The following is a 10,066-nucleotide window of genomic DNA, read 5'->3' as shown; positions in this document are numbered from 1 at the left end:
AATTAGTTAAGGAAAACCTCATCCAATTTCCTCCTACCCAGCAAATTGACCCAAGCCAATCCAAAGCTGCATGGTACAAAGACAATGAGTACTACAAATTTCATAGGGTAAAAGGTCACACCACCCTCAGATGCATGAAACTGAAAGATTATGTGCACGACCTCATTGATCAAAAAGAAATCACAGTTGGAGCACAAACCTCTCCCAATGCAGGCTTGTAGATCTATCAAAATGTGTTTCCTCCTCACAATAACCAAAATCCTGGAAAAGCACCTATCCAAAACAACAACAACACCAACAACCGCCAGCCAAACCAACAGCATGGGAAGAACAATAACCACACTTCATCCTATATAGACTATGGTAGCCTTATAGGTTGTATATTCGAGAAAGAGCCTTCTGTCAATGTTATCAATATTCGAGGACCAGACAATGAGTGTACAGTCACCACTCGAAGAGCGCGATTTAACATCGAAGGCCCACCAGTTTCATCAGCTCCATCAAAAAGCCGGTACAATATCTTGGAACACCTGGGGAACATGCCAGCCCAAATCTCCATTTTAGACCTTCTCCGCACTAGTCCTGTGTACAAAGACATCCTTGACAGTGCTCTCATAGAATCTCATGTCCCTTCAGATATCAACGCTATTGATTTTCGTAATCTCGTTGGACACCTATCCTCCTCATGTGCCCTATCATTCAAACCCACCGACATACCCTTGGTCGAGCCAGATCACACCCTCCTGCTTCGCATAGCCATCATGGTATCCAATTTTGTCGTAAAAAGAGTAATGATAGATAATGGATCAGCCTTGAATATTTGCACCATAAAATTCATAAAACAAGCTGGGTAAACTGAGGCAAATATGATCAGTGAGGTTATCACCATCAAAGCTTATGACAACTTGGAAAGAACCACAGAAGGAACTATTTTGTTGCCAATCAAGGTTGCCGGTCATCCAAGAGACGGTTTGCCATGTTATTGATCTAAACCTACCATTTAACATCCTCCTTGACCGCTCATGGATTCATGCCATGAAATTCATTCCATCCATGTACCATCAGTGCATCAAATTTCCGCATCAGGGCACTGAGGTAACCATCCATGCCGACCCAGAACCCTTTGCTTATTGCAATGCAGTTGAAGCCTCCTATATAAATCATTTCCCTGGAATTGATATCGGCACAGCCATCGCCAGCTCATCCCACACTTGTAATGACCCAGGAACCATCTTCACCTCCATCCTATCTACCGTGAAGATCAATAACAAAGGTTGTGGAGAATATAGTCTGTCAGATGCATTTGTTGTCGGAGCAATCCCACTTGATCCACATACCCATGGATGGCTAACATATCACAAAGCTAAGGAGATTCCACCTCCTCGATACAAACAGTTTGGTCCAACCACCTTTGTATCCTCAAAAATCCCTCTTCATGAAGAGCTCACTCCAGATATCAACAATTGGTTACATAAGGATGCACCTTCAAGAAATCAAGAACACCTTGACCACTTCAGCCAGAAGTATCCCCAAGAACATAAGCTCATCACTAAAAAATGGAACTATCAAGGAGGTGGACTAGGACCAGAAGAAAGGGGCATGCAATGTCCCATCGAAGCACATAAGTGGGAAACGAAGTCAGGTCTTGGCTTTGGCATACCCACAACTAGGGGCACCAACGAGAACGGTCACACTTTTTTGAACATCCACCATGACCTTGTCAAAATCGAAGACATTCCTGAGGAAGTTGAAAAGAGAGCCTACGATGATATCCCAGACCAAATCTTCCTAGGAGACTCTGTTCTCCGAGAACTATCCATCCATCTCATTGACCTACCACTCGCTCACCCACAACTCATAGATTGGGACCAACAAGCATCATACACATTGATGAGTTCGCATCAGAGGAAGCACTTATGAGATTCATGGGAGCCGAAACTCCTCATAAGCAAACAAAGCCAGATTCTGCCTACATCTACAAGCTAGATCCCAAGGGGTATTTTGGAGAAAATCCCCAACCTAGTTTTGATACACCCAAAACTGGAACTAAGGTGAATCCGAGACTAGCTAAGGCAGCGAAGAGAACCCCTCAGCAAGAAAATCTAGAGCCACAAACAGAACATGAGGATTTAGTATTACCTCCTCAAGATAATCGACCAGAGGTGTCTTCTATTCTAATTGAGGATACTAGAGAAGTCAACATCGGTTCTTTAGAGATCCCCAGACTTGTTCATATTGCTGCATCCCTATCACAAGACCAAGCTGATCTCCTCTTTGAGGTCTTAAGAGAGAACATTGGCCAATTTGCATGGTCATGTCAGGACATGCCAGGGTTGGATCCAAAGCTTGTAGTTCATCATCTTGCAGTCGATCCAAAGATCAAGCCCGTCAGAAAAAAGCTTAGAAAAATGCACCCTAAGGTGGCATTACTGGTCAAAGCTGAATTAGAAAGAATGTTAGTTGCTAAGGTTATCCGACCTATCGACTACTCAGAGTGGATCTCCAACATGGTCCCTGTCACTAAGCCTTCTGGTGACATCAGAATCTGCACTGATTTCAGAGATCTTAACAAAGCTTGTCCAAATGATGATTTTCCCTTTCCCAACATAGATATGATTGTAGATCTTACAGCTGGACATAAAATTTTGTCCCTTATGGATGGATTTTTCGGGTATAATCAGATCAAGATTGCAGAAGAGGATCAGCACAAGACAGCATTCACTACCCCTTGGGGAACCTTTTGCTACATCATGATGCCTTTTGGCCTAAAGAATGCTGGGGCTACCTATCAGAGAGCTATGACAGCCATTTTCCATGATCTTATCCATAGCATTTTGGAAGATTATGTGGACGATATCCTAGTCAAATCTCACACCTTCATGGATCATTTTGCTGACCTGGAGAAAGTCTTTGATAGGTTAGCCCAATATCATCTCATGCTAAATCCCAAGAAGTGTGTCTTTGGGGTCACATTTGGTAAGCTTCTAGGCTTCATAGTTTCTAAATGAGGTATAGAGATCGACCCCAAGAAGGTCAAGGCTATCTTAGATATGCCTCCTCCCTAGACACTGTGACAGCTTTGCTCTCTTCAGGGAAAGCTTCAAGCCGTCCGACGCTTCATCTCCCAGCTTGCAGATAACTGTACACCATTTTCACATTTACTAAAGAAGGATGAGAACTTCAAGTGGGATCCTTTATGTTAGCGCAGCTTCGATCAGCTCAAGCAGTATCTAGCCAATCCCCCTATCTTGGTCCCACCAGTTCCTGGTCGTCCCTTGATCTTGTACATATCAGCAACACCTACTACTCTAGGGGCGCTTCTAGCACAACATGATGATTATAGCAGAGAAAGAGTCATCTACTATATCAGTAGAACCCTAGTTGGTTATGAACTCAATTACACTCCTATGGAAAAAGCTTGTTTGGCAGTTGTTTTCTCAACTCAAAAGCTTTGCCACTACATGCTAAGTCATACCATCCAACTAGTATCCAAAATTGATCCTCTCAAGTATATGCTCTCTAGAACAACACTCACAAGTCGGCTAGCAAAGTGGGTTATGCTACTAAGTGAGTTTGACATCCAGTATGTGGACAGAAAGGCAATCAAAGGGCAAGCTATAGTAGATCACCTAGCTGATGCACCTCTAATAGATGCATATCCTTTGATCACAGAATTTACAGATGAGCATATATGTCTAATTGAAGAACAACCCCCATGGAAACTTTATTTTGATGGCTCATACACCTCTCATGGATCAGGGGTAGGAATATTGTTGGTTACACCTCAAGGAGATTACATTCCAAAAGCCTTCAAGCTACAATTCCCTAGCACCGACAATATAGCAGAATATGAAGCTCTTATAGCAGGATTAAAGATAGTTGCAAAATGGAATATCACCGAGTTACAAGTCTTTGGCGATTCTCAGCTCATCATCAAGCAAGTCCTAAATGAATATCAAACCAAAGATGAAAATCTATTACCCTACAAAGAGCTAGTTGATCAGCTAACCCAGCATTTTACAAAGCTTCATTTTACACAAGTACCTCAAATACAGAACAAAGCAGCAGATGATATGGCTACTATCGGCTCGCTCTTGGAAATTCCCCAAGCAGCTACACAGTATGAGTTTTTAGTCGAGCAGCTCCTCACACCCGCCTATGTGAATGAGGATTCAAACCATGTTTGTATCTTGGTTGGTCCCTAATCCCCTTAGTACCATGAAATTCACGCTTACCTTAACGATGGTATCATATCCCCTCACCTCACACGTACCCAATGCCAGAACCTCATCCGAAAATCATCCCACTATGTTATCATAGCCAATACCCTATATCGTCGGGGTTATCACAATACTCTCTCTCGATGTTTAGATGAAAATGAGGCCGCGATGGCGTTAAAAGAAGTACACTCTGGACTTTGCGGTGCCCACACGAGTGGTATTGTCCTAGCATGACAAATCCTTAGAGTAGGCTACTATTGGCCTACCATTGAAGAAGACTTCTGTGACTTTATCAGAAAGTGTCTCCCATGTCAGCAGCATGCAAATCTTGTGCACGCTCCAGCACAGGATCTACAGCCTATTGGACCACCTTGGCCTTTCGCTTGTTGGGGTCTTGATCTAGTTGGAACCATCACACCTCTCACATCTGATGGACATAAATGGATAATAACAGCTATAGACTATTTCACTAAGTGGGTGGAAGCAGTCCCCCTAGTCTCAGCTACAGGAGTTTAGGTCTCCAAGTTCATCTTGTACTACATTGTTTGCCGCTTCGGCATCCCATCCACCATCTTCACTGACCACAAAGGTAACTTTGAAAATCTCAACATGGAATAATTATGCACTTCCCTCCGCATCCATTACCACTTTTCTAGCCCATATTTCCCACAAGGTAACGGCCAGGCAGAGGCAACTAACAAAACCCTCCTCAAAATCCTAAAGAAAGTTGTCAATGATTTCAGTCATGATTGGCACCTACAAATAAATCCGGCTCTATGGGCCTATCAAACCTCCTTCTGTACATCCACAGGAACAACTCCATACTCCTTAGTCTATGGTGCCAAAGCGGTACTACCCATAGAGGTTGAACTTCCCTCATTGCGCATATCTTTGCGAGGGAAAATATCAGATGAAGAATACAGAGTAGCTCGGCTCACCCAGCTAGATCTCTTAGATGAGAAGTGACAATAAGCTTATGATCATCTCATAGTCTATCAAACTCGTCTCAAAAGGAATTTCAACAAGAAGGTGCTCCACGACACTTTCAGCCAGGTGACATGGTCCTCAAAGAAAACATGAAAGTCCAAGCAGATTGAGAAAAGAAAGGCAAGTTTGAACCTACATGGCTCGGTCCTTATGTTGTCACTGCATCTTTTGGCTCCGAAGCCTATCAGCTATCTACACCAAAAGGGGAACTCTTGAATGATCCTACTAACATCATTCATCTCAAGAAGTTCTATACGTGAAGATCCTTGGTATACCTAGCTTTTGAAAAATACAAAAAAAAATAGTAAAGAGAAATAAGCATCCAATGGTGAAAACTTGGCAATTCAAGTGCCTTGGATAGGTACTTTGGTGAAAACCTGGTAATTCAAGCACTTTGTGTACTAAGACTAATCTATTATCTATCACTATCCTATCCCTCATCCATCCATTCACCGTCCCATAACACACCTACTTGTTCCCCTGGTGTTCCAACCAAATATCCAAAATCTGATGAAGCTTGTAAATACCTCTTGTACAGCTTGTAAAATCTTGTACCTCAGCTTGTAAAATCTTGTACCAAAGCTTGTATTATACCTTGTCAATCTTGTACCATACATTGTATATCTGAATCTTGTCCAAAGCTTGTACCATATTCCAACTTGTAAATAATCTTGTATCCTAGCTTGTATCCTATCACATGCACACAAAGAACCCCATTTTCACTTAAGCTTTTCACAAACCATCTACCTATCCACCTATCAACTATTATAGACATCCCATCCTTCACAAACATTTCCATCTCACAAAAAAACTACATGAACAAACTTGTACATTTGTAACATATCTTGGTCCATTAGCTTGTACATCCTCTTTAGCTTAGTACCATTGTATCTATCCAGCGTTCATGTCAGTTCATCCTTGATCAACATCTTGCACACATCGCACATCTTGTTTAGCTATTCCAATGCATCCTTTAGCTAGATCTCCTGTCACCAAAGTGTTATCCTTCTTAGTTCAGCTTGTTAGACGCATCACTCATCCAGATCCATCAGCTTAGGTACTCTCCGATAGGTCCTTGTAGGATATAGCTTTCCTCATGTCTGATCTTGGTCCGTTAGTACCTCGTCCTACCCATCTCATTGGCAAACGGTTCTCTTTTCGATTTTCACTTTCTTTTGATTTGAAATCTTCCCTCTTGGGTCTTGAAATATCTTTTCCAAGCAATCTTTTTGTTCCCTCCTCAAGGTTGCCATGATCTTCCATATCATGGTATACTGCGAATGGGGCAATCTGAGCGTTAGGTCTTGATCATGTCTTTTGCTTGTTTTCTTTTCTGCTTGTGGGTTACCTAGTGTCATTTCCACGCTGCTTCCTCTAGGACTCATGTGTGATACTGGGGCAATCCTTGCATGTTTGTTTTGATTCAGTTCATCAGTCCTCTGGACGGTTGGTGAAAAGGCCTTGATGTTCTTGGTAACCTTGGCAATTAACCAACAGTCCTATAGCAAATCTAGTGCTCAACTACATGGTGGTACTTCTCTTTGAAGTATCCCCCCCGCTCAAAAAAGCTTCAATGGATTCCCTTCATCTCCATTATCCCCCATCCATCGCCAGCATCTGTCACTCCTCCCCCAGCTTATGCATTAGTATCTCTTTGAATCACTCCTCACGCTTAGCTTTAGGGATCCACAATCCTAGTCTTAGGGATCCACCAATCAAATCAATCCACCAAGCCTCATCTTTCGAGATCCACAATCCTAGTCCTAGGGATCTCTGAAACCCATCTTCCGTCAAATTGACTCTTTGAAATCCTGTTGCATCAGCTTTATCATTCCATCATCCATCTCCCTACCATGGATTCCTTTTATAGTGCTCTGCTCCTCCATCCTCCCCCCAATCCTAGAAAGTCGTAAGCTTGCTTTACTATTGTGCCTCTAATTTCCCTTTATCATTCTCCCATAGTGAGAGTTTGAGCTAATTCAACCCCTCCTCTTTGCCAATCTGTGTCTCTGTTCGTCTCAATTTCTTGTACTTTTCAAGAAGTCGTCGAGCCTTTTTTATCTCTTCGCTGCCTTCTTGAGGGGGCATCATCTGAGTCTAGTCTCTCCTCTTCTTATCCGAGATTGGGGCAACATTGTTGCTAAAACATCTTCCTCATGTCGTCTTCACTCGAACTTCTTTGAAATAGTGTTGTCTCAACACTATGTCAAAGAGGGGCAAAATGTAGACACCTAAATTTGATTACACCGCTTTGATAATCTAATTTAGCCATCTCTAAAGGCATCATTAATTAAATTCTTATTTAATTAATCCTTTGCCATCCCTAGCTGATTAATTTAATTAATCATCTATAGTCCTAATTGATAAATCAAATAACCTATTATTTATCAATTAAATCCTATTCTTCTATCTAATTCCAAAAATCCCCCTTTATTAAATAAATCGATTTGATAAATAAAATTCTCAAATCTAAAAACCCCTAACTTATCCCTAATCCTCCATTTAGCCTAATCCACCCCATCCACCCATACTAACCAAGCTTAGCCACTAACTCACCCACCCTCATTAATGCCATCCACTTGCACATCTCTAAAATCTCTAATCTAATTTTAAACCCAAGCCTAATCCACCCCCTAATGTTGTCACATTCCCTAAGCAAGTTTAAGACTTTCCTAAACCAAACCAAAGTCTCCCCCCAAAAATCCCAACCACCAAGTCATGAGTGCTCTTACAAACCATAAAAGACTCTTACAAGCCCACTCATGACTCTTACATTCATCTTCCACACTCTTCCCTCTTCCACACTCATTCCTCTTACATCTCTCTTACATACTCAACCCCACTCATCATGCCTTTAACCAACCCTTTACCCTACCCTCTCACACTCATCCTCCTTGTGACAAGTGTCACCTTCCCATTGGTGCTAAACAAGCACAATCCATGTGCTCTTCTTTGAGTGCATCCTAGCCCTCCTTAAGCCTTCATCTCTCCTTGCATCTTAGCCCTCCATCCCTCAAGCCCTTAGCCTATAAATTGAATCCCCTCCCAAGCCATTTCATCACAACCATTTGAGTAAAGTTATCATGCCCTTTTGAGAGCCAAAAGCCATATCCATACCCTTATAATGCCAAATTGAGAGCTCACAAGGCTACCAATTTTCCATTACCCATCTCCATTGAAGCCATTTTGAGCACTTGAGCATACATCCCCAATCCATAATTAAACACATCCCAAAAACAAGAGAACAATCTCATTGAGAGAGCCTATCCATGGCTCACATTCTCATTTGAGTTTGCCTTCTCTTTGTCTCTCTTATATGTTATGTTAGTTTAATGTGTAAATTCTTTCATTGAATTAGTATTTCTAGCATATTAGATTAGTGTATACAAAAGAGGTAGAGAGTTTAGAATAATTGAGAATGCTAAGAATATAATAATAGAAGCTATTGGTGTTGATGTGGATTCATCTCAACACATTTTGCTACAATTGGAAGAAGTAGTCAATAAGTTCAATGAGGATACATCTGGCCAAGAAAAGTTAATTGAGAAGGCAAAGAAAAAGTTTGATAACAAGGTGCTTGAGCACATTGCTATAAACCGAGTAGAACTATCTTCAATTTTGAGCAATCTTGAACAATCTTTTTCCAATGTAACACCTATTTTTGGAAAACTTTGTGATGTTATCGAGTATACCAAGGAGATCAAAGAAAAACTCAATAAGATTGATGTAGATATGAAGGCAAGTGCTCAAAGGCTATAGCTTGACCCAAGTTTAAGCTCATCACATCACATCAAAGTGAGATTTTTGTCAGATATGTAGGCAGAATTACTAAGAGAGGAAGCCAGGATGAGGTCCACATTGATAGATATCCAAAATATGATCCTTCCAGTTATGGACACAATGCAGAAACATATTGCATATTCAAAAACATTGGTCCAGGATAACAATTTTTCCATAATAGATCATATGATTGAACTTTCTGCAGAAGTTCAAGTGGCACTAGATCCACCTGCAAAATTTTGCAAGACAACTGGGATAAGACTTTAGCTCTTATTCTCAAGGTACACTCTGGATTTTTCTCACATTTTGGTGTCTCTATTTGAATATATAGCATAACTCTTTGGCACTATTGTCAAAAAGGGGGAGTAAGAGATGATAAGAGACATGTGGAGACAATAAGGGAGAAAGTAGATTGATATGTGTACAAAAAGACTATGTATATATTATGTCTTATGTATGGGGGAGATATGTGAAAATGTATATACAACAGCTTTACAAAGATCATTTTTGAAAAATCAAAAAATCAGTATGTCAGTGTACATAAGTCTTGGCTTATAAGTGTTTTTGTCACTAATGCCAAAGGGGGAGATTGTCGGCATTATGTTATATTTTTCATTAGTGACAACACTTATTCAATTCTATATTGTTATCGAGCTCATCACTCAGTCTATAGTTTATACTGAGCATTCAATGGTTGCCAAGTACGTTCATTAGTTAAGCAGTTCACACCAAGCATTCTTGAAGCTACCAAGTGAGTGTGCAATCCAGCAGTGTTTACCGAGCAGACAGTGTTCATTGAGCAGATAGTGGTCATCGAGCTTCATAGTGTCTACCGAGTCATCAGTTTGTGTGATGAGAAGCCAGTGTCTACCGAGTGATGGATGTGTAGTGTTTATCGAGTGAAAACAAGGTAAACGAAGGATTCAGTATCTACAAAATAACACTATATCTACCGAGTCTCCAATGGTCATTGGGTTTGAAGCTATGTTGTGTGATTAGTATGGACCAAGCTTCTACTTCTACCGAGTGCATGATGATGCTGAGTAATGTAGTGGACGTTGAGTATTAGAAGGTCACCA

This window comes from Cupressus sempervirens, chromosome 4 (genome assembly GCF_028749045.1).
Source record: "Cupressus sempervirens isolate cs-2001-9-10 chromosome 4, ASM2874904v1, whole genome shotgun sequence".
In the NCBI taxonomy this organism is placed as follows: domain Eukaryota; kingdom Viridiplantae; phylum Streptophyta; class Pinopsida; order Cupressales; family Cupressaceae; genus Cupressus; species Cupressus sempervirens.
This window is presented reverse-complemented; position numbering follows the sequence as displayed.